This window comes from Schistocerca serialis, chromosome 4, assembly GCF_023864345.2.
Source record: "Schistocerca serialis cubense isolate TAMUIC-IGC-003099 chromosome 4, iqSchSeri2.2, whole genome shotgun sequence".
Classification (NCBI taxonomy): Eukaryota; Metazoa; Arthropoda; class Insecta; order Orthoptera; family Acrididae; genus Schistocerca; species Schistocerca serialis.
Window position 1 is genome coordinate 817,133,853 of NC_064641.1, and position 27,096 is coordinate 817,160,948.

The window sequence follows — 27,096 nt, forward strand, 5'->3', positions numbered from 1 at the left end:
GGAAGCCACACTCATTTTAGTTTGCGTCCGACTCCTTCAGCACAGTCCCAAAAATTCTTGAGTGGATCTTCTACTGTGCCCAGAGTAGTGAAATACTTGTATGGTTGCTGCTCTCGTGATTATACCCTTTCTTAGGTATGGAGATGGGTTACAGTGACTTCCCAAACTCTAGTGACTTTCGTTGCCTTTTACAATTCACCACAATTTTATATAGCAGATCCACTACCTTCCCCAAGGTTTTATTCATTCGTGATGTCCGGTGGTTATATCACTCATCCATGCACACTTTGCAGCTTTTTAGCAGCTATCTACAGTTCACTTATTCACATAATTCCATTTCTTCTTCACTCAGTCTTCTGTTTGCAAATGTATTGTTAATTTTCCCCCTAGTTCAATAACTCGTGCCAGTAATCCCTTGATTACTTCTGTCTCAGTTGACAAGATGTGTGGCCGAGTGGTTCTAGCCGCTTCAGTCCGGAACCGCGCTGCTACTACGGTCGCAGGTTCGAATCCTGCCTCCGGCATGGAAGTGTGTGATGTCCTTAGGTGAATTAGGTTTAAGTAGTTCTAAGTCCAGGGGACTGATGAACATTACAGCCATTTGAACCATTTGATAAGATGTTTCCTTTTTTGTGAATTTTCGCTACTTGATATCTACCAAAAAAGAAATTTATGTTTATTTCACATATACCAACGCCTTCCGGGATTTCTCTCAGTGCAATCACTGATTGAAACTGCTTCTCACTTGTGAGCATCTACGGCGTATTCGCATCGGAATTGCTCACTTTATGTTTTACCAAACTCTTTCCTGTGTAAACTGTGCCACTAAAAACTTTACTGGTGACTCAGTCAACCATCAGTTCTCACGTTTACCAGTAGAACTTTTATACGAGGGGCGTTTAATAAGTAATCCAACAAATTTTTTATCGGCCACTTTCGGTGTAAAAAATGGGAAATTTCTTGTGGGACATCGTGGAATATTCCCGTTTCAGCCCCTATAATTTCACGAAGCTCCCAATGGTGACGGTGCTATACGTAGCCTTCAAAATGGCGTCTGTAATGGAAGTACATTCCAAGCTGTCACTGAGTTTCTTATGGCGGAAAATCAGAGACTCGCAGATATTCATAGGCGTGCGAAGTGGGAGGGTGGGCAGACACAGAACAGCTGCGATCTGTCGCAAACAGGCGGTGAATTCTGACTCAGTGAAACAACAAGGTGTGTCTGGCCCTTGGTTCGTATCTATCTCTGTAGAAAATATTTGCATTTTCTGACTGAACAGGATACATCTGCCTAGACTTAGCTTCTAATATTCAGTTCACAAATATCGGTGCTAGATCTAGGCCCTACAGACTGCTAAGAAGACACAATGTTTTTTTTTTTTTTTTTTTTTTTTTTAACACCGCTCCATAAAACCTTACCTGTTCCGTAGATCAATGAGAGAGAAAGAACATAAAATGTCAGACGACAGCAGTTGTCAATACATGCATTAATAACAAAAGTGACGTCAACAAGTGAACAGATCTGCACTCGAAACTACGGATGGGTGGGGGAGGGAGCGTTCAATAACTGATGCAACAAATCTTTTTTCCTAAAAGTAGGCTGGTTGTATTCAAGATTCCAATACACCATATTATTCCTCACTGTTTTGGCAACTAAGCCCTATTTTCCACGGTAATATCCGTTCAGTGCGGTGGAGGCCTGTATACCAGCGTGTTATTACTCTGCTGGTCGAATCCCGAGCCAACCTCTTGCTGCATGAACAACCTACCCATCATTCACGTACTGCTTGCCAAATGTTCCAATGTGTGTGGATTCCTAAGGGAGCAAACTGCTTAGGTCATCGGTCCCGAGACTTACACACTACTTAAACTAACTTAAAAGTAACTTATGCTAAGAACAACAAATACAACCATGTCCGAGGGAGGAATCGAACCTCCGGCGGGAGGACCCGCGCAGTCCGTGACGTAACGCCTGAAATCGCGCGGCCACTCTGCGCGGCTACTGCTTGTCGCGAAGTGCATCCGTGAATGAGCCAAACAGAAGGAAGCCTCAAGTTGCGAGATCCGGGGTGTTTGGTGAATGAGGGACCACAGAAAAAAACCAAAAAGGAAAAACAAAACACCGTCCGAACAGGCCTCGAAGACTCAACGGTACCGACCGACTGCCTTGCCACTCTCAGTCCTTAGGCGTCAGCAGATGCAGATACGGGGAAGCGTATGGTCAGCACCCGCTCTCCCGGCCGTTTTCAGTTTTCGTGTCTGGTGCCGTTACTTCTCAATCAAGTAGCTCCTCAATTGGCCTCGCAAAGACTGAGAGCACCCCTCTTGCCAACAGCATTCGGCAGATCTGGATGGTGATCCATCCAAGTGCTAGCCAAGCTCGACAGCGCTTAACTTCACTGATATGACAGGAACTGGTATTACCACTGTGGCGAGGCCCTTGGCCAGAGAAGGAAGAACCTTCGGTGCGCAGACTTACATGAGGCCTTGCTTTTGTCGTGGAGAAGTTCATTTTCTTACCCTCTCGAACCATTGTATTCATACAAAACGACAGTTGTATGCAGAAGATAGTGGCTCGCACGTCGTGCTTGTTTGGGAACCTGTTCTTGAGACGTCTTCTGGTGAAAGTGAAGATGCCCACAAGACCACAGTTGACAAAACATTGTTCATCAGTTTCATATCTGAGCACATGAGTGTGTCACAGAAATGTAGAACACCGAAAGTAGTGTCACAGAAGAAGAATGCATCGAATACTTTTAGACAGTAATACTCCTACGGAACCGGTAAACTGTATACCAGCGTGTAACCACCCTAATGGTCTACGCCCGAGCCAGCGCCTTATTGCATGAGTAACCTCCCCCACCATTCAAGTACTGCCTGCAGCAAGTGCATCCTTCAATGGGCCAAACAGATGGAAGCCTCAAGGTGCCACATCCGGGGTGTAGGTTGGATGAGGAAGAACAAAAAACACACAAAAAAACCAAACACCGTCCGAATAGGTCTTCAAAGCCTAAAGATGCCGACAGGCTATGGTGTCATCCTCAGTCCTTAGGCGTCACCGGTGAAAATTACAATGTTGCACAGCGTAATAAACTGTTCACTAATATCGTCAACTAGAACAGAAAACCAGCCTCAGGGAAACAGGGAATAAGTCGATTAAACTTAAAGACTGGGAAAAGGATTTCTCGGTACTGCTCTACGAGGAAGATAATCTTGTTTTTAAAAAGGTTCTGGGAGCTATTTCGGTTTGTAAATGTTAATGTAAGTGTGGCTAGGGCCACCGGTCGGTTAGACCATTCGCCTGGTACACGTCTTTTTAGTTGTCACCACTTCGGCGACTTGCGTGTCGATGGAAATAAAAACACAAAAAGTACAACACGACACCCAAAACCCTAACAGAAGAAAATCTCCGACCCGGTCGGGAACGGAACACGGGGCTTTCGCATGACATCCCACCGCACTGCCTATTTTTCTTTTTTTTTTTTACGCGAGCAGTCACCTTAATCGCTTTCTTTATCAAAGGCGCTGTGACAGCGGTCACCTTAACCCCCTTTTTTTACATATTGATCTTTATTTTTTCTTTTTTTTACTGAGTACGAATGGGTGAAATAAACACTAAAAATTTTTGTAATTTCAACATTGCAGCACAGTCAGCAGTCGTGATTAGTATACAGGGTGATTCAAAAAGAATACCACAACTTTAAAAATGTGTATTTAATGAAAGAAACATAATATAACCTTCTGTTATACATCATTACAAAGAATATTTAAAAAGGTTTTTTTTCACTCAAAAACAAGTTCAGAGATGTTCAATATGGCCCCCTCCAGACACACGAGCAATATCAACCCGATACTCCAACTCGTTCCACACTCTCTGTAGCATATCAGGCGTAACAGTTTGGATAGCTGCTGTTATTTCTCGTTTCAAATCATCAATGGTGGCTGGGAGAGGTGGCGAAACACCATATCCTTAACATACCCCCATAAGAAAAAATCGCAGGGGGTAAGATCAGGGCTTCTTGGAGGCCAGTGATGAAGTGCTCTGTCACCTGGCGGCCGATCCATCGCCTCGGGTAGTTGACGTTCAGGTAGTTACGGACAGATAAGTGCCAATGTGGTGGCGCTCCATCTTGCTGAAATATGAATTGTTGTGCTTCTTGTTCGAGCTGAAGGAACAGCCAATTCTCTAACATCTCCAGATACTGTAGTCCAGTTACAGTAGCACCTTCGAAGAAAAAGGGACCAAAAACTTTATTGGCTGAAATGGCGAACAAATGTACAACTAAATGAAACTTTATCGCTCCCTTAATTCGCCGACAGATAGTGCTTAGCTCTGCCTTTTGTCGTTGCAGAGTTTTAAATTCCTAAAGTTGTGGTATTCTTTTTGAATCACCCTGTATAAGAAACTATCAGCCTTGATTGCGGTAATGAAACCAACCTTTACCTAGGTTTCAGCCCAAATAATTGAGCCTTCTTCAGAAGATATACCTGAATCTATAATTTGTCTAAGAGGGCATGGTCTAGACATAAAACTAAAATAGCCTTCCCTCTTGGACAAATTAAAGATTCGGGTGTATCTTCTGAAGAGGGCTCAGTTATTTGGGCTGAAACCTAGGTAAAGGTTGGTTTCATTACCGCAATCGAGGCTGATAGTTTCTTATATACTAAACACAAAAGACACTTCTGGAACTCGCCACAGGCGCGCAGTGGTCGAATTCCGAGACCTGCCGAGCATGTCTGCCCCCTTCACACCAGTGATGTGCACCGTCACAATGCCTTTTTTTTTATTCTTAATTAAAAACCAGCAATACAGTGGAGCCATACGACATATGGCAGCATATGAACTGTAAGGAGCCGTCTTACCTGCTAGGATCACCTTATCGAAGCGGGTGGCCAGTGACAGGCAGTCGTCATTTCAACGGTCATCACCAGTCGTCAACCGTCGTAGTGTGCGGTGCCACCGCACACAGTCAGAGACTGTTTCTGTTACCGTATGGTGATCGTGGGAACATCACGTCTGAAATTCAACTTCTTGTCACATGGGCACACCCCAGCTGGGCGGTGGGCCCGTGAGTGAAGACCACAAGTAGTTATCAAAAAAGTTTCGGTTATGCGTTCTGTTCGTTAAGACCATGGAGTCCTCCATATTTAGCTATCAAGGCGGACATTTAGGTTGGTTTCAAGCATGTATCTATCACTGCTAAATATTGCGATAGAAATGTCGATCAGAGGGAAATGCCACATGCAGAACACGCCCAGCTGTCGCCCCTGCGACAACAAAACCGACAACCTCACCATACATTCAACCTGAAATGAAAACCCTCGCAGCATAAGAAATTGAAGAAAGAAAAGACTTGTCTTTGCCGCAGCTTCAGAGACCTGTGTTGTTGAAAACAGAACCTTCAAACAGAAAATCAAAAGAAAGTGCTGGAAACAACTGCACGGGACAAATCTACCCAACTGTATTATCAGTATGAAATATAAATATTGTATTGTTAAACATTTCGTTCTGCCATGTCCTTTCCATTCCTTCCTTAGTTATATACATAAAAGAAATAATTAAAAACACAATTTGTTCATTTTTCTTGCTATCTTGTGACTACGTGACTGTCAGTTACAATTACAATGCTTATATATGGCTTATTACGTTTGAATATCCAAACAATTAAGCATAAAGGAAACATCTAAATAAATCCAAGCATTTTTAGCGGCTTCTGTTCACCAGGAAATTTGCTTCCATCGCTTTCCAACCATATGTTAGTAGGCTTGTCTTCATCATGACTCTCACATTCGTCGTCTTCTTCTTCTTCATCTTGTGCATCTTTGCTACGGTTGCAGGTTAGAATCCTGCCTCGGGCATGGATGTGTGTGATGTCCTTAGGTTAGTTAGGTTTAAGTAGTTCTAAGTTCTAGGGGACTGATGACCACAGATGTTAAGTCCCATAGTGCTCAGAGCCATTTTTTGTGCATCTTTCCTGTCCTTCAAACGTTACTGAAAGTGATGATTCAGGTGCTTAGAGATGTTTTGTGATGCAGCACATATTGCTATTGGTTTGGGGACTCTCTTTAAAGAAAGTCGTACACAGTTACCGACGATCGGAAATCATTGCTTCAACCGAAAAAAACTCTCTCCCCACTATCTCTGTTTCTCTGGCATAGACCAAATTGAATCGTCGCTGATCAGCATTTCTTTCTGGCTTAAGTGGAGTGACTAACCTTTGACACATTCCATATTCTGAATCACAAAGTAAGCAAGCATCCACATTGTATCGTGAAATAATATTTCCAGTTGGGCTACGTCCCCATGTTCTGCACGCCACTAGCCCTTTGTGGACTTATGCTAGTAAATTTCTCGCCGACATCTACCGTGGATTTGACAGAGGAATATCTTTGCGACTGATGTATTCATCACCATGTAACTGGTTTCCCAATTTCTATTTGGGTGCAATACAAACACCCTATCAGACGGCAGTCGAAATGCTTTTTGCCATTCTAGTTTAGCAGTACTGCATTTGAACCTCGCATTCGGGAGGACGACGGTTCAATCCCGCGTCCGGCCATCCTGATTTAGGTTTTCCGTGATTTCCCTAAATCACTCCAGGCAAATGCCGGGATGGTTCCTCTGAAAGGGCACGGCCGACTTCCTTCCCCATCCTTCCCTAATCCGATGAGACCGATGACCACGCTGTCTGGTCTCCTTCCCCAAACAACCAACCAACCAATCAACCATTTGAACCAAGAATTGAATTCAGTGTAATCTTTTAAAACTCCATAGACTCGTCCACTGTTTTATGTACTGTTGTCTGCTCAACTCGAAAATTGTCAGCCATACCGTTCAAAATCCAGATTCGTCCACACAATGAAGAGATATCTACATCCATTTCCGGAAAGTCAAGGCTCCTCCACGTATTTCCTCACGTATTGGCATACATTTCACAGTTAGAGTCCACATTTTCAGTTTCAGATCGTAACAGCTTCTTGCGTCTACAAACATCCTCCCGTATCTGATAAAGTTTCTCAAGTCCACCGGCAGGATCATCGCCAAGGCGCAAACTGACGGACAGTGCTTATGAGCTACCATGCCGCCCCACCGTATTACAAATAACCAAAATGTAAGTGTGAAAACTAGATTTTACTTTTTATCCACAGCTTAAATCGAGCCCTTCCGAAAAAGCCAAAGTGCATGTAGGCATACTAGAATCTACGATGTTTATTCACATACAGCTTAGATACATCTTAAAATCTCGCTTTTATTCAGTTTACGTATGGAGTGATAAATCGTCCTGTATGATGCGGTATTCAAATGAGCGTGCATGGACGTATAAACAACGTAGAGAGAAGTATTTGTGAGATGATATACGTGAATTTAGGTGGATATGGAGTGATGATCTATGGCGAATATGTTCATCGGAACCTATAGCGCCCATTTATGCGTTCCTTAAAGTTCACAGCAATATCCGCGTTAAAGCGAACGGGAAATGTAATGTCAAAGTGCACACTTGATAACAAACTATCATGGCATCGACAGCTTAAAGGACATCACCAAATCTTGCTTTTTTATGAGGCCAGTGCAGTATATGCCGTGGCAGTGAACAATATAAAGAGACAAAAACGGTAATTATTGTGTAATGTATGAGCTGTCGGATGGAGATAGAAAGCTTGACGTTTCCTCTAAAGCTACTTCTTTCAGAGTATTAACACTCGTTTCGAAAGTAATTGATGGTGGACGAGGATAACTATCGATTCCTGTTGGGCCTTGTGCAACAGAAATTAATGTAACAGGAAACTGTTCCCCTCGGAAGTTATTGGAAACACTAATTGTAATATTCCATGTTGCTCGTGAATAGAAACTGTCCAAAAACAATACTTATGGTATTTAAACATTCATACTGTCAACGTAACTTCGAGATCTCAAAGACATTTTTCCTGGCACAAGTTTTTTTTTTTTCTTGTCAATTTCCTTCACTTTGTCAGTTTATTTTATTTTGTATTCGTCTTTTTCAACATTTTATTCTATACTCGTTTATTCGCATGGTGGATTTCTGTAATTCTGTTATTAATTTTAATGAGCTTACGCTTATTGGCTGTTTATGCCGCCAAGCGTACATGTTTATCGGTCCATGCCCCTCAGGATTTCTGTTCCTGGTGTCCACGCTCCCCCAGTCGGAATGAAGGTCTTAACACTATTTGGCATTTTACGTGATTGATTCTACAGGTGTGACAAGCCCTAGATTTTAGGGGCATTAACTTTTACAAATAGATGTTCCGATCGTTGTCGTCATATTTTTATGGAGATGTTACATTGCTTTATCAACTGACTCTTTGCTAATGTGAAATTTGTAAGTAGTGCTTTTCCTATGTTGGTAGATATCGTGATGTTTGTGACATTCCAACACTTGTACGTACTTTCTGTATCACACGTGACATTGGTGCGTAATGTTTTGATTGTAATTTATGTTGTCCACCGTATGCAGGTTCATTGTCCTTCTGAAGAAGACCGGTTTAAATCTGTTGAAACCGTGTTAATGTGAATTGTATATATGGTGCAGCTTAACGTCTCATACTGCGTAGTCGATGGGAGTACGCGTTCAGCTAAAGGGACTGTACTTTTAGTTTCATTACTAATTAAAATAATGTAACTTTTCGTGTAAGAATGCTGATGCTAGTGAATTTAAAACTTCGTTATCGTAGCGTCAACCGACTAGCAGTCTCTACTAGTAGAACACTGGCTGTGAAACAGTGAATTCTTGAAACCGGGATTTGTGTAAATAAAATTTTCCGCGAGCAACTGGCAACGTATTAGCTGCACAGAAACAATAATCGAAAGAGTAGCAGCACGTATGGAAATACAGGAGCTTATACATATGCATTCCTTTTCGAAAAATTGAGACACTGCGGCAATGGAGATGACCGAGGCCCGTGGGAAACCACAACCGCCTTTTCTGTATTTGTTTCACAGATGTGCGAAACAGAAAACTCCTTGTCTTGTATTTCATTTCACCCAGATGGTATTTACGCCTTTCCGTGACTCTTGTGTTCAACGTACAGTCAACATTCCACAAGGGACTACAGCGCCAACACCATATCGTAGTGGCAACCACCAGGACCATGGAGCAAATTTCAGTGTTAATTCTGAGATCACCAGAGATGACGAATGTAAATATTACCGCGACCACAGCTATGCGGCGAGGTGAAAATCCAGTCTATCATACTGAAACATATTCATTACTAAGATCATATTATTTTCTGAATTTAGTGCCACTTCATCGCAGTATAAATTGTCTAAGCAGTTAAAATTCAAGGCTTCTCCAAAATGCTAATAGCTTTTTAACAGGATAATTCCTCTCGTCGTGAAATGAAACAACGCAAAGCCACTCATCCACAACCTACGAGCTAGAGTTTCTATAAACGCGTCTCACTTGCCGCTTCTGCAAGCCTTATTTTGCAATATCACTTGTTCCCAACCTTTCTTAGACCATTACATATATGCGAAATTGGAAATAAGGACAACCATCAACTGTAGAATGGAATGACGACCTTAATATATTTGTGCTTGACCGGGACTCGAACCCGGAGCCACGCGGGGTAGCCGTGCGGCCTTGCCACGGTTCGCGGGCCTACCCCCGTCGGAGGTTCGAGTCCTCCCTCGGGCTTGGGTGTGTGTGTGTTGTCCTTAGCCTAAGTTAGTTTAAGTTAGATTAAGTAGTGTGTAATCCTAGGGACAGATGACCTTAGCAGTTTGGACCCATAGGAACTTGCCACAAATTTCCAATTTTTTCCGAACCCGGATTTACCCCCTGTCGCGAGCGGTCGCCTTACCATCTGGCTATCCGTGCACGACCGACGACCGGATCCAAACTTCGATAAGTCGTCAACCATGCGTCTACGATCTGGCCTTGTACATCTGTTATGTGCAGTATATTCCAGTGCAGGTCAGACATTGTAGTTAAAAGTCGCTTAGCCGGCACCGGGAGATAAATACGATATTGTAGTACCTGGCTTATTCTGATTACGACGCAAAGTTCCTTTGGACATGCATGCAATCCCAAAGGAACTGGGCCGTCAATGTGGCCAAGCGGCTCTATGCGCTTCAGTTCCGAACCGCGCGACCGCTGCGGTCGCAGGTTCGAATCCTGCCTCGGGCTTGGATGTGTGTGATGTCCTTAGGTTAGTTAGGTTTAAGTAGTTCGAAGTTCTAGGGGACTGATGACCTCAGATGTTAAGTCCCATAGTGCTCAGAGCCATTTGAACCAAAGGAACAGGCACTGCCACGACCTTATCCTTTGGAAATGCAGGCAAGTTCAAAGAAACGTTGCACCGAAATCAGAATAACACAGGTACTGCAATGTCGTATTTCTTAGGCCATTACCCCATGACAAGCAGATATTAGCTGGTATCAGTCCCCCCACTCCCCACCCCCGCGCCAACACCCCGACCAAGCCTCTCCCCCCGCCATCTCCAACTTCAAAGCCTAACAGAACTTTATTCAAACTCTGTTATTTTTAAAATGAAAGGTAATGACATTTAGTTTGTAAGGTGCTTGATTATGCAGTAACTAATGAGTCAATGAGACAGTTAATACTGCTTATGTCTCACGAATTCCTTCTTATTTGCTTTGTTGTCAGTCAGTACACATCATAAATCATGTTACAAATTCATTTAATTTGTTATTTTCATTTTCATTGTTTGTTTGTGTTAAAAGATGACCAAAAATTGGACACTTCAAGTGCATTTGGTATAGCTCTCATAAGGTCTTGCATGGTGCAGGTGGTTGCCGATGAGGAACACTGAAGGAAATGGCTGTCACTCTGCTCAACACCACACTGGCAAAGGACTCAGCCCACAGAGAAACGCCAAGTCCGCATATTGGTCATGCATCTCGTTGTGTTTGGCCGGCCGCTGTGGCCAAGCGGCTCTAGGCGCTTCAGTCTGGAACCGCAAGACCGCTACGGTCGCAGGTTCTAATCCAGCCTCGGGCATGGATGTGTGTGATGTCCTTAGGTTAGTTAGGTTTAAGGGGGACTGATGACCGCAGATGTTAAGTCCCATAGTGCTCAGAGCCATTTGAACCATATCGTTGTGTTTGATCGTAATCTATTGAGAGACCTCCAGGGGGAAGTTCTTCCTTTGGGGCCATCCATTCTCCCAAATACCGACATTTCTCCCGTCATCGCGAGTTCCTTGCCGTGTGTGGATTCTCGATGAAAGCCTCAGTAGTTGTCAAGAAGCTCTTTCTTGATTTCAGCCTAGGATGTGTGGGCTGACGACCATATAGTGGATGGGCTTCCTTCGTTGTGGCCTTACTTTTCTCATAACTCGCAGCTATCTCACGTTTGATTTCAGGAGGAGCTACGCCAGCGAGGCAATCAAGTTTGTCCACAGGAGTAGCTCTTAAGCAGCCCTTGATGATCCGGCAAGACTCATTTAGAGCCACATCTACGTTCCTGGCGTGACTGGACTTGTACCATATCGAACATGCATATTCAGCAGTGGAATAACATAGAGCAAGCGCGCTTGATGTACCTGTCAATTTTCGCACTGTGTTATTTCTGGCTGTCACTTTCTGTTTGGTGTTTACGCAATGCTTTTTATATGATAGGTGCGATCCAGAGTTACTCCAAGATATTTGGGAGTAGGACTATGTTCGAGTACGATGCCTCCCCAGGATATATTTAAGGATCTATTTGCATGTTTATTCTTCAGGTGAAAAGCGCAGGTCTGAGTCTTGGCAGGATTACGTTTCAAGTAATTCCCATGATAGTAAACAGTCAATTCTTCCAAAGATTTTGATAGTGTATCTTCTACAATATCAAAACAGTCAGCCTGAGTAGTGATAGCGCGATCGTCAGCATAAATAAAGCTTTCTTCAGAGATAGGTTGATCGTTGGTATAGATGTTGAATAATTTTCATTGATATCATCGTAAAAAGTCCACTTTCACGTGCAAAAACCTTGAACCGTGTATTGTATTCGGTTAGCGTGTGCTTATGCTAGCCTGAACGGTGAATCAATTCCCATTGCCTCGTTAGTGCTACCTGCAACCTCTCAGATAAAAAAGCTAACTGTCCACAGTGATGATAGACACTTGCGACAAAATATGCTTCTCCCCGCGCTACTCCTCTCCCGACATCCTTCGCGCTCGTTTAAAACCATCTGAGTTAAAATGTGTGTTGTATACTTACTGCTTGTAAACCACATAATTACTAGACTCATTATATTTGAACTGATATAAACTGGAGGTATTGAATAGAATTGTATAGAATTGGGGAGAAGAGGAGCTTGTGGCACAACTTAACTAGAAGAAGGGAGCGGTTGGTAGGACATGTTCTGAGGCATCAAGGGATCACAAATTTAGTTCAAATGGTTCAAATGGCTCTGAGCACTATGGGACTTAACATCTGTGGTCATCAGTCCCCTAGAACTTAGAACTACTTAAACCTAACTAACCTAAGGACATCACACACATTCATGCCCGAGGCTGGATTCGAACCGGCGACCGTAGCAGTCGCGCGGTTCCGGACTGAGCGCCTTAACCGCGAGACCACCGCGGCCGGCACCAATTTAGTATTGGAGGGCAGTGTGGAGGGTAAAAATCGTAGAGGGAGACCAAGAGATGAATACACTAAGCAGATTCAGAAGGATGTAGGCTGCAGTAGGTACTGGGAGATGAAGAAGCTTGCACAGGATAGAGTAGCATGGAGAGCTGCATCAAACCAGTCTCAGGACTGAAGACCACAACAACGACAACATAAACCGGAGGACTTCAGGCTGTTAATGCTGTGTCTGACCACTCTAATAATAACAGTGAAATTGTGTACAGCAGCCCTCTGGTAGTTACTGTTGTGTTATGCTGCCAATTAATTCATTTATCTGTTTGTAAGTGCGTAATGAAGCAATTTCAGGCATATTGCAGGAACTATTTACACCTTGGATAAAATATTGTTATGAAACCTTTAGAGTTTTCTACGTATGTGTCTTACTGCCATAGTTATGTGATAAAAGCAAATATTATGTTTGTAGTGGGTGGTGAGGAGCCTGTAACCTCCACTGCTAAAATCACTCATTAATGCCAGTAATTGAGGAAAAAAAGTAGTTATTGATGACATACAATCAATATTACACTTGTACATAACTGTGATGACAGTAATTATCTGTAAAAAAGCGTTTACTTTCTTGTCTGATGCACAATTAAATTCTTCGGTTTTGACCCATCAAAATACACTCCTGGAAATTGAAATAAGAACACCGTGAATTCATTGTCCCAGGAAGGGGAAACTTTATTGACACATTCCTGGGGTCAGATACATCACATGATCACACTGACAGAACCACAGGCACATAGACACAGGCAACAGAGCCTGCACAATGTCGGCACTAGTACAGTGTATATCCACCTTTCGCAGCAATGCAGGCTGCGCCGCCCGAAGTGGCCGTGCGGTTAAAGGCGCTGCAGCCTGGAACCGCAAGACCGCTACGGTCGCAGGTTCGAATCCTGCCTCGGGCATGGATGTTTGTGCTGTCCTTAGGCTAGTTAGGTTTAACTAGTTCTAAGTTCTAGGGGACTAATGACCTCAGCAGTTGAGTCCCATAGTGCTCAGAGCCATTTGAGCCAATGCAGGCTGCTATTCTCCCATGGAGACGATCGTAGAGATGCTGAATGTAGTCCTGTGGAACGGCTTGCCATGCCATTTCCACCTGGCGCCTCAGTTGGACCAGCGTTCGTGCTGGACGTGCAGACCGCGTGAGACGACGCTTCATCCGGTCCCAAACATGCTCAATGGGGGACAGATCCGGAGATCTTGCTGGCCAGGGTAGTTGACTTACACCTTCTAGAGCACGTTGGGTGGCACGGGATACATGCGGACGTGCATTGTCCTGTTGGAACAGCAAGTTCCCTTGCCGGTCTAGGAATGGTAGAACGATGGGTTCGATGACGGTTTGGATGTACCGTGCACTATTCAGTGTCCCCTCGACGATCACCAGTGGTATACGGCCAGTGTAGGAGATCGCTCCCCACACCATGATGCCGGGTGTTGGCCCTGTGTGCCTCGGTCGTATGTAGTCCTGATTGTGGCGCTCACCTGCATGGTGCCAAACACGCATACGACCATCATTGGCACCAAGGCAGAAGCGACTCTCATCGCTGAAGACGACACGTCTTCATTCGTCCCTCCATTCACGCCTGTCGCGACACCACTGGAGGCGGGCTGCACGATGTTGGGGCGTGAGCCGAAGACGGCCTAACGGTGTGCGGGACCGTAGCCCAGCTTCATGGAGACGGTTGCGAATGGTCCTCGCCGATACCCCAGGAGCAACAGTGTCCCTAATTTGCTGGGAAGTGGCGGTGCCGTCCCCTACGGCACTGCGTAGGATCCTACGGTCTTGGCGTGCATCCGTGCGTCGCTGCGGTCCGATCCCAGGTCGACGGGCACGTGCACCTTCCGCCGACCACTGGCGACAACATCGATGTACTGTGGAGACCTCACGCCCCACGTGTTGAGCAATTCGGCGGTACGTCCACCCGGCCTCCCGCATGCCCACTATACGCCCTCGCTCAAAGTCCGTCAACTGCACATACGGTTCACGTCCACGCTGTCGCGGCATGCTACCAGTGTTAAAGACTGCGATGGAGCTCCGTATGCCACGGCAAACTGGCTGACACTGACGGCGGCGGTGCACAAATGCTGCGCAGCTAGCGCCATTCGACGGCCAACACCGCGGTTCCTGGTGTGTCCGCTGTGCCGTGCGTATGATCATTGCTTGTACAGCCCTCTCGCAGTGTCCGGAGCAAGTATGGTTGGTCTGACACACCGGTGTCAATGTGTTCTTTTTTCCATTTCCAGGAGTGTATTTTGTTTCACGCCTCAGGTGGTAATTACCCCCGGCTGGGAACCGCTGTGCTATATGCTCATGTTACGTTACCTTTTAGTAGATCAGGGCGATATGACAACACTCAAGCAGCTAGTTAAGATGAGAGTTGTGTCACTCCTGAACATACGAATTGTTGTGAACAAGAAACTGACCTTCGGCACCCGGCTAGTATTTGCATTCGTATTCGCAAGCATCGCCAGGCCCCCTGACCATGGTGGAATTGCAAGATGACCAGATTCAGTTCGTTATGACAAGCAATCACTCACGCAGTGCTACATATTGTGGGATGGACGCTGAGCTCCTGAAGTAAACATGTTCGTGCGAAGTACAGAAAGCGATAAAATGAGACCTATAGAATTCGTTACGCCGGTGACTGAAGACCCTAGGGAGAAATGATAGTTCTGAAGTAAGCGAAATGTGAGGGATCCCCATGGCACCCTAGTGACGAAAACCAACATAACGCAATCTTCTACTTTGAGCCTGGTTCAAGCGACACTGAGAGCACCGGGCATTCATATTCATTGGTATAAACCACTGCTGATGAAATTAAATGGAATAAATCAGACTAAGAACAGCCGACCAGTTGCAAAGGATAAAGTAATCTTTACCTAGGTTTCAATAGATATAAATCTATCTTCTTCAGAAGACGGCAGTATTATAACACCATGAAGTGATATGTCCTTATCGTTTAGGCAAACATCTGCATAGTTACATTAATCATATAAAATATAGCCCTGACAACAGGGTTTGTCAAACAAATAAAATAGGTACATAGAAGTTGCAGAGCGCCTAAGCTTAGGCTGTTCTTAGTCTGATTTACGTGGAACCATTGCTGTAGCGCAGCTATGTTTAAAGTACCTAAATGGAATAAATATACACTGGACGCGCATCGTTCTTGTGCAACACAGCTAGCTCTTTATGAAGTAACGAGTGCTGTCGACAAGGGATCTCAAATTGATTCCGTATTCCAAGATCTCCAGAAGGCTTTTGATACCGTTCCTCACAAGCGACTATTAATCAAATTGCGTGAATATGCAGTATCGTCTCAGTTGTATGACTGGATTCGTGATTTCCTGTCAGAGAGATCACAGTTCGTAGTGATAGACGGTAAACCATCAAGTAAACAGAAGTGATACCTGGCGTTCTGCAATGTAGTGTCATAGGGCCCCTGCTGTTCCTGATTTACGTAAATGATCTTGGTAATAATCTGAGCAGCCCCCTTAGATTGTCTGGAGGTGACGCTGTAATTTACCGTCTAGTAAAATTATCAGACAATCAATTACAATTACAAAATGATCTAGAGAGAATTTCTGTGTGGTGGGAAAAGTGGCAATTGGCACTAAACAAAGAAAAGTGCGAGGTCATCCACATGGGTACTAAAAGAAATCCGATAAATTTTGGGTGTACGATAAATCGCACAAATCTAAGGGCTGTCAATTGGACTAAATATTTAGGAATTACAATTACGAGCAGCTTAACTTGGAAATACCACATAGATAATATTGTGGGGTATGCGAAAGAAAGACTGCGCTTTGTTAGCAGAACACTTACAAGATGCGGTAAACCCACTAAAGAGACAGCCTACATTACACTTGTCCGTCCTCTGCTGGAATATTGCTGCGAGGTGTGGAATCCTTACCAGGTAGGGTGGCGGGGGACATCGAAAAAGTGCAAAGAAGGGCAGCTCGTTTTGTGTTATCGCGCAATAGGGGTGAGAGTGTCACTGATATGATACGCGAGCTGGGATGGTAGTCACTCAAAACAAAGGCGGTTTTCTTTGCGGCGAGCTCTATTTACAAAATTTCAGTCGCCAACTTTCTCTTCCGAATGCGAAAATATTTTGTTGACACCCACCTACATAGGGAGATATGATCATCATAATAAAATAACAGAAATCAGAGCTCGAACGGAAAGATTTAGGTGTTCCTTTCTCCCACGTGCCATTCGAGAGTGGAATGGTAGAGAAGTCGTATGAAAATGATTCGATGAACCCTCTGCCAGGCACTTAAGTGTGAATTGCAGAGTAGCCATGTAGATGTAGATTCGTAGGACGACGGTTCAAATTCGCGTCTGGCCATCCACATTTAGGTTTTCCTTGATTTCCCTAAATCGCTCCAGCGAAATGCTGGAATGCTTCCTTTGGAAAGGGCACTGCCGATTTCTTTCCCCATTCGTTGACACAATCCGAGCTTGTGCTCAGTCCTTAGTGACCTCTATGTCGACTGGACGTTGAGCCCAATATTCCTTCGGAATAAATGTTCTGTCTGACCCGTGGCGGCACGTATCGGTAGCGTTTCTTCTGCAGTTGGTCAGCAACGGGTTAGTTAGGGAGCGTACGCTGGGGGGGTTGGGCGAGGACGGAGGGGAGAGAGGCGGCCAATTCACCTACGGGGCTTCAAAGTACCTGCCGCATTGGTCTGAGACATTCCTATTTCGATATCGGACTCGAGCGGATGGGAAAAGGCGGTACTGACCGAGAGTAGCATATCAGAGCGGTGCCAAGCCACAAGGATTGGCGGATGCGCTCTGTGGAGGCTGCTCGGCTACGGTTCGCAGTAGTCTCGGTGTCATGATCGGTCGCAAGCAGTGGCTGGAATGAAACTTCCTGGCAGATTAAAACTGTTTGCCGGACCGAGACTCGAACTCGGGACCTTTCCCTTTCGGGGGCAAGTGCTCTACCATCTGAGCTACCCAAGCACGACTTACGCCCCGTCCTCACAGCTCTAATTCCGACAGTACCTCTTCTCCAACCTTCCAAACTTTACAGAAGCTCTCCTGCGAACCTTGCAGAACTAGCACTCCTGAAAAAAAGGATATTGCGGGGACATGGATTAGCCACAGCCTTGGGGATGTTTCCAGAATGTTCCTTTCTTTCAGGAGTGCTAGTTCTGCAACGTTCGCAGGAGAGCTTCTGTAAAGTTTGTAAGGTAGGAGACGAGATACTGGCAGAAGCAAAGCTGTGAGGACGGGGCGTGAGTCGTGCTTGGGTACCTCAGATGGTAGAGCGCTTGCCCGCGAAAGGGAAAGGTACCGAGTTCGAGTCTCGGTCCGGCACAAAGTTTTAATCTGCCAGGAAGTTGCATATCAGCGCACACTCCGCTGCAGAGTGAACATCTCACAGTGGCTGGAATGACTTAGCGCTGCCAGTGGAAGCATGCCTGGCCCACCGTTTTTAGCTCTGGTCGACTTAGGGGGAGGAGAAGTTGACGAGCACGTTTCTGAACATTTGCTAATGATGCTCCTGCGTTCTGCAAAGCACGCCTGTGGAGACTTGTCTTGAAGAGTTCTTTTCGTTCCTAGTTTCACCAAGTTTATTGTTTCATCATCCGCCGTTCCCGTCAAAGTATGACATTCCAGATACTGAGGCCTGTTTAAGTGCTTAAAGTTTTAATAGTTAATTAAATCATATGCATTTTTGCCTTTAAAATTCTTCCTAATCTATTTTACTTTATATAGTGCTTTCTTGTAACCAGACCGCTTGATCTTCATCCAACGCTGTAAATTCCTCGCTTTTAGCAAATTTCTTAGTATCTTGCTCGCCAACTATTCAAAGTTTAGGTTCTTAAGACCTTCAGAAAGTTTCCGAGGTTCTTGAATTCTGAAAAGGAAACTAGTTTCCACAATTTCAAACTTAAAATTATTATTTTATTCATATGCTCAATGTGAATTGTTCCACTTTGGTAGTGTAGTTACTGTGTTGTAAAATCGTTTGCGCCTCCCGCGTTCCCAGCGATTTATTTTTCTTGTCAGTATTTGAGGCTTAAGAATCACGAAAGTGATTACCCTGGTTGTCATAAAATTGTTATATATAGCTTATATAGTAGGCTACGGTCAGTGGCTGCTCGAACTTAAACGAAGAGTTGTATAGGGTGGCTACTCGTGTTATGTCCGGCAAGAGCTTCTTCTTGAGTGCATTACCAGACTATTGTAAAAGCTTTGGCTGGTCCTCTCAGTACAGTTTGCCTTAATTGTGCGCCTTTTCGCAGCTGTTTGGGCTTTAATGGAATTAATGCAGTCCTGGTCTGAGTGAGTAAAAGTTTTGTTGTTTTTGTGAATGATGTTTATTTGGTCGCCTGACACTTCCACTCCTCGCTCACTGCCTTTCAATCCTTTTTAGATCTTGTGGCCACCCGCTCGAATTCTCGACTGGAATTAGCATGTGCCGTCACGTCTGATGTTCGTTGAGCGCTAGGAACTCCGTTTCTGTTCAAGAAAATCAGCAGGCGGAAAAAACTTACTTCGCGAAATTTTCGACGAAGTTGGTGCAATAAATATCTACATAAAATTATGTATGCATAAATACATAACCTTCGTCTACGAGTATTATCTGCCAACATTTGGGCGTGCTATGTAGTATCCGATACACGGCCAACGGCATCGTACTATCCAATAGACGTTCTTATTCAGAACTGATACGCTTCTTAAAACTTGAACGTCTCAGTAAAAATTTTCTACGTAACTCCTTCCAAACCTCTAATAATCCTCTATTACTCCATCGTTAAATGTGGATCTGGTGCCCACATCTAGAGGTAATATGAGACGATGGAGACATAAGTTTAATACACTCATGTTCAGAAAAAAACAGATCACCTTGAACAAGTAGAGACAGGACGTTCATACGCACAGGACACGTATATTAGCATGTTCTTCAGGAATGATTAGAATTTGAACCATGTCGGCTCATGGGTTCAAGGCCAACATCAATGTCGCAGCACAACACCACCTACCGGTAAATTGTGCATGCCGCTCTAGTTGTCGCTATAAACCGAGGGAAACGGATCAGTCTGACTTCAGCAGACGTGCAGGATCTCTCGCAGACGTACGCGCTAGCCGTACCGTCAGATCAGTGATTTTGAAGAGTGCGCATTATTGGCGTTCGAGAAAGTGATGTATCCATCCGGGAAATTGCTGCTCATGTGGGACGAAGTGTTTCGGCAGTGCAACGGGTGTGTGCAGAATGGTTCACGGAAGGCCGTAGGCCAGGGTAGAGATGGGTCAGGTCGCACCACGCAGACCAACCCTTAAGAACATCGACACCTCGCCCGAATTCATCCTCCTCAGCTCTGGCGCAATAGTGGAACTGTGTAACAAATTAGAATGACATTTTCACTCTGCAGCGGAGTGTGCGCTGATATGAAACTTCCTGGCAGATTAAAACTGTGTGCCCGACCGAGACTCGAACTCGGGACCTTTGCTTTTCGCGGGCAAGTGCTCTACCCCCTGAGCTACCGAAGCACGACTCACGCCCGGTCTCACAGCCTTACTTCTGCCACTATCTCGTCTCCTATCTTCCAAACTTTACAGAAGCTCTCTTCGCAGGAGGGCTTCTGTAAAGTTTGGAAGGTAGGAGACGAGATAGTGGCAGAAGTAAGGCTGTGAGACCGGGCGTCAGTCGTGCTTCGGTAGCTCAGATGGTAGAGCACTTGCCCGCGAAAGGCAAAGGTCCCGAGTTCGAGTCTCGGTCGGGCACACAGATTTAATCTGCCAGGAAGTTTCAGTGTAACAAATTGTACACTATCATGGGTGACAGTCCGCCGCTCTTCATTACAACATGGGTTACGCACGAGTCGTCCACATCTGCGCGTAACTTTGAGGAATGTGCATAAACATGCTAGTTGGCAATGGTGTATGGAAGGAATGGATGGGGATAGGAATGGCACCAGATTGTGTTTTCGGAGGAATTCAGGTTCAGTTTCTTAGAAACTAATTGCCGCATTTCCGTTGCCTGTAAATAGGAAGAGCGGTGTCACAGTGGTTGTATTCGCAAATGCAGCGCCAGCTCAAGGTCTTATGTTGTGGGGTGCTATTGGGTACAACCAAAAATCACAGTTGTTTTGTGTCCAGGGCACCGTGACCAATGTAACCTACATGACATCCTGTGACCTGTAGCCGTATCCTTTCTGCACAACACCCCAGATACCATTTTTCAGCAAAACAATGTACAGCCACGCGTTGTTGTACGATCACGTGCCTTTTTTGTGTCATAGGTTGTTAGCCTTTTGTCTTGGCCCGCCGGATTACCAGACTTGTCGCCAACTGGAAATGTGTGGATATGGCGAAACGACGGCTGCATCGAAATGACCCAATGCCAACCATCACAGATGAACTTTGGAACCAAGAGAAAGTAGAATGGATGGCTTTACCACACAACGCCATTCGCATCTTATATGCGCCGATGCTATCACGAAGAGACAAGTTATCAGGGCCTACGCCGGATGCTGTACCGAGGAGACTTAAATAGTAATCAATTCTGCATATTATACTAATGTACATGGTAGTGTTTCTGCACTTAACTTAGGATCCACTTAGCAACTAATAAATACACGAAACTGTTGCCAAATTTGCCTTTATTGTAATTTTAATTAACGTGGGAGCCACAAAAACACCAAACGCAGGCAAAATATACGCATCTAAAAGCTACTTAAAAAAGGAATAAAATCACTTAAATTTGCTTCCACAAGAGGAGAATACAACGTCCCAATTCGGACGTAGCTAACACTTACACTTTACTGGCATTAAATTTAACAAGAGAAATAATCATACATGTGACGAGAACAAATGAATAACACTATCAATCTTTACAGATGAGAATACGACTATATCTGGGGGACTGATGACCTTCGCTGTTTAGTCCCCTTTAAACATCCCAACAACCACCACCACCACGACTATATCCACGAAGGTTCGCGCCCTGGTAAGAGAGATACTTAACTTCAACATATAAGGTGATTATAGTAAGCCCTAATTCCACTCGACAAACGTAGTAAAGATATAAGCGAGGCAAATGTACTGAAGGAGGATAGCCGGATGTGCCGTAGTACAAAGGGCCACTATCAACCCCGTCAGGACGCGACCTCCGCGAACACGTCAGTTTCAGCTACCTGCAACATACACAGAGTCATTTGTAGCTTCTTAAAAACAATTAACATGAAAAGGCACACACTAATAAAATATAAACGGCTATTTCACAGAACTAGCCCTTCTTTAGTCAAAGCAAACAGCAGAATATTAATAAAACATAAAATACTTTTAACCTATAACAAACTAAGGTACCACGTAATAGAATATCGTCTTGAGCTCATAGAATACTTTGTCTTGTCTGTTTGTAGGTCTTACAACTCTACAGCGTCAGTTTAAGCAAACCCGCGAATACAAAACTCGAAATATGACAGGAATAATGATTGAAGCCACTAACAATGCTACGCTGCCACACAGAGGAGACAATAGAAATTTACAGCGGCACACAACCGACCTTACATCTCCAATTTAGTATAATCAGAATAAACAGTTTTGTGTACCATGATAACCTCCGAATAACACTTGTTACCCAAGGTAGGTGCTTGTATGGTAAGGGACCTTTAGTAATACAGAGTTCGAGTGTATTCACTTATTGGAAGGGTTGCAACTTTACATCCCTTTCCACATAGCTCTCTGTTTGCGCACTTCTATAACTTCTGCAACTAAAGAAGGGCACATAAATGCACATATAACTGACACAGTTTTAAGCAGTATAAAACAGTACCTTAGTATGGCGCAAATGGCTTCATTTGCTTTATACGTGGGATACCTTCATCATTCAGTAATTCCGAAATATATTCAACAACGCGTGAGAGCAAGACATCGCCATGGTATCAGCTATTTACTTCTCATAATTTCCTGCACAGACACAAGGCAGACGAAGCGTTTTCACACGCAACAGCGGCGAGCATCACACATTTCCTCCGTCACGCCATAGACACATCTCAATTTCAGTGGCCAGTAACAAGAACCTATACTGCCCTGGCAGCAGAAAGGCCTCACGGTAAACGTCAACAAGCCACCTCCGACCCTGCGAATATCCACTCCACTGTCTCTTATCTCCCTCCATTAACCACCCGACCACCGGCCTGAATCACGGAAGGCAATTTCTTTTTTTTCCTTTAATTTTAATACCTAAACAACAGGTAGGCTGTCAGCGGCATGCTACGCCGCTCTTCAGCCATAGTGTTGACAAGAACAGAACACAGAGTGGAGAATCAGTATGAACAAAGTGACGTGCAAAAAAGAGTGGTCACAGATACACAAAAAAACACGGAGCCGTTCACACTCGACGAAAACGACACTGAAAACACGTTGACACGGCGCACAGAACACTGGTGAATCCGACGGCACAAGTGAATGAAGAAGCGTGACGGCGGACACTAAAAAACACAAAACGACGTCACACACAAGAGACACAGATGGCGATGATCTCCAGCGCGCGAATGTTCACTGAGTGTGTGCGAGTCCGGGGACCTGCCAAGAGAAGAGGAGGGGGAGGGGGTGGGAGAGGGAGAGGGCAGAGCGAGGAGCCACAGGCAGGGGAGATAGGGGGAGGGAGGAAGGGGGAGGGGAAGCCCGGGAGAAGAGGGGTGGAGGGAGGGGATGGGGGAAAAGGAAAGAGAAGGGAAGGGAAGAGAAGGGAGGGAGAGTGCTGAAAGGAAAGGACACCGGAAGTGGGGGGTGGGGCAGGGTCAAAGTTGATAGGAGGGGTAGATGGAGGGGAGGAGGACATCATCAGGGAGGGGGAGCTGACGGAAACCACCGTGGGAGAGGGTAAGGAGGGTGGAGAGATGGAGACCGGGCGGGACGTGGGAATACAGGCGCGGCAGTGGGCGGGGGTGGGAGAGGATCGGGGAGACTAGTGGGTGAGGAGGATCGAGTTTATGGGAGGTGTACAGGATCCGTATCCTTTCAAGGAAAAGGAGGAGGTGGGGGAGGGGGATGAGATCGTACAGGATCCACGTGGGGGAGGGGAGACGTATGCGATAGGCGAGGCGGCAGAAGGCAAAGATGGTGACCCTATAATAGATGGCAGCGATGCCACTCTAAGTGCGAGAACACTGGCGCCAGCTGCGCCACAGCTCAGTACATGTCCTATCTCTAGTCATTCAGAGTGGTCTCTTTTTTCCGAACACGAGTGTACAATCTCAAGGTCAGTGTTATACCCTTTTGGAAATAGGTAGCAATACAACATGTTCGATAAAGAGTACATAATCAGGAAACTCGAAAGCGGGAAGTAACGTAAGCCGTATTTTGGTACATTTGGCCAGTTCCTCGTGTCGCGCTGTGGCGCCCGGTCGCAATTAGACAGTCCGGAGGCATTCGCTTCAACGTAATGGAGCCGCTTGGCAGCGCCGGAACGCGCCCATCATTTGTCTCGACAGCGCAACCTCGGCTGTTTGGAACGCACGTCGCCGCTTCGCCGGCCTGTGCGGACAATTACTTTCGGAGCTCCCGCTCGGATTGTGCCGCCCAATTGGGCACGCAGCCGCGGTGCCCAGACTTTACGCTCGATAGATCCTCGTAATTAAATTACCAGTTCGCTATGTGCGTCTTCCGACTAGGCATGAATATTCAACAAGGAAGTGTTCAGTCTCGATGGCGCTGCAGGACGAGGAGTGTAGCGAGAGGCGGCAGTCTAATTCGGTATCTGGCACGAAAGACCCACGGAAGTTCAGCGAGCTCGAAAATGCCTGCTGGCAGATGCAATCTGCAGCAATAACCATGCTGAAGCCTTCAGTTTACAAAATATTTTATTTGTATCACAGTAACGCACGGTGACATTTGGCAGCAACATAATCTGTCGGAGGAAAGTTACTGGGGCTGTAAAGGCGAAATTATATTTACTAGCATAGAGACCGCTGCTTCCCTGTCGTACACTGTATGACCTACAGAGATTTTTTTTCATTTAATCGAATTTTTATGTTGTTCACAAATTGTAACATCTTATAAGCTTTCCACACTAATTAAGGCCATATAAGCAGGGTCTTTCCCGAATGTTCTTCCGACCAAAACGCTATTCTCGTAGCTGTAGACCAAAGTTTTTGTTAATCATATCTTTCGTGATTTTCTGAAGTTAGCCGGCCGTTGTGGCTGAGCGGTTCTAGGCGCTTCAGTCCGGAACTGCGCCGCTGCTACGGTCTCAGGTTCGAATCCTGCCTCGGGCATGGATGTGTGTGATGTCCTTAGGTTAGTTAGGTTTAAGTAGTTCTAAGTCTAGGCCTCAGATGTTAAGTCCTATACTGCTTAGAGCCATTTTTTTGCAGATATTTCCGTAACAACTTTCATCCCCTAACAAACATACAAATCTTTTTTGTAGCTAGGAGAGAAGTGAAATGCCAGTTTTCATAAATTTAGTTTCGAAACTTTTTTAGTGTAATGAAATATTTTATTAAAAATTTTCATCCCCTATTCAACTCCCTTTGGGGCCGAATTTCCAGAAACACTGAAACACGTTCCTTTTTTTCAACCGAGAAGGAAGGTACTAGTTGCGATGGATGTAGACTTAAAAATCTTTTAAAAGTTCATTAGTAATCATTTATTTTCTATAAAACGTTCACCAATTATTTTCCCTCCTTAGTGGTTGAATTTTCAAAAATGCTAAAACCATATTTTTTATTCTCTGACTGAAAAACCAAATATCAGTTTTCGAAGTTCTAGCTTCAAAATTCCCTTAACAGTGATACACTTTCAAAAAGTCTTTCATCTCCTATTTCACCTCTTAGTAATGGCATTTCAAACAATCCCTTCTTAAACGAGGCCTACAGCACAGGATCCACACCGTCTTCGAACTTCAGGTTTCTATCCTTAGCGGTTTGGGCGGTGTGATGATGAGTCAGTGAATCAGGCTATCCGATTTCACCCCTTAGGGGATGAATTTCAAAAATCAGTGAAATACGTATTTTTTCATTTCAAACTGAGAAATCAAACACCAATTTCCAAAGATTTAGCTTTAAAAATGCTTTCTCAATCAAATATTTTCATAAAACCTTTTACCCCCTTAGGGTTGAATTTCCAAAAACAGTGACATGCGTATGTTTTACGTCAAACAAAGAAGCCAAAAACAAATTTTCATATATTTGGCTTCAAAAATGCTTGTACAATGAAATATTTCCATTAAAACTTACATCACTCGATTCACCCCAATAGATGCTGAATTTCCAAAACCCTGCCATCTTTGAGCCCTGATACATCACCTTTGTCCCCGTAGTTCGATTTATGTACGAAGTAAAAAAAAACACAAACTCGATTATTTGGCAAAAACAGTTGCTATGATGGAAGAGTATAACATGCTATTTAGAAAAGAACGATCCATCGCAGACGTTCAAAAAGCTTACTAATTACTTCAAATATAGTATACTGAAAAATCTGGATACGGTAGGAGAGTACAAAATGTCATGTGATATGATTTTAAAGGGGTCTTACGTTCGAGTACTCGCAGATAATTATCAATCGAAACACGTTTAATACTTTAGTGGCTACATGACAAATCGATTTATAAACTTATATTCCCGTTTAGATCTGCTTAAAAAGTATGGTGATATTATACAAGGTGTCAGCTGTATAGGTACAGATATTGCATTAGATGTTTTTTCCTTTGCGTCTAACAACCTTCCTGCGAATATACTTACTGCCTGATGTTTTCTACACGGTCGTAACTGTGCCACAAAGCGAGTTACTCCTGTGAATATAGACTAACCGTTCTGCATCCACGCGTCCACACTTCAGTACCTGACCTGCTGTCCAACGGAAAACAAACATTAATGGCATGCTTGTGCCACACCATGAAGATATCAACCAACTTAAAACATGGTACTCGTAATAGGTATAATTATTAATCTGCAGGTGAGGTAAATACTAATGTAACGTTCAGTACACTGTCCCCAAACATCAACGGAAATATCTGCACTTACGTGGTAACGTGCTTGCCTCCTATGCAGCGAGCCCGGGTTTGATTCCCGGCCAGGTTGGAAATTTTCTCCGCTCGTGGACTGGGTGTTGTGTTGTCCTCATCATCATTTTTCAACCTCATCACCGCCACACTATTCGTCCATTGTGGCGTCGACTGAAATTAGACTTGTACTTGGCGGCCGAACTTCCCCGAATGGGGAAATGCCATTTTGAAAGCAAGACGTTGTTTAAGTAAAAACCCTAAGAGATTTTGGTCGTATATGAAATCAGTAAGTGGGTCAAAATCACCGACACCTAAACAGAAGATAACAGAGAGAAGACCAAAATACCTAATTTGGTCTTCCTAAGTTGTTTCACCGTGGAATATTGTAACACTTTCCCTCGTTTCAATCGTCGTATGAACATCGAAATCGATCGCGGAATTGAAAAGCAGCTACAATCGCTTAGTGGTTGAATGACTTCAGGACCAGATGAGATACCTAGAAGATTCTGTAAAGTTTATGCGAAAGAACTT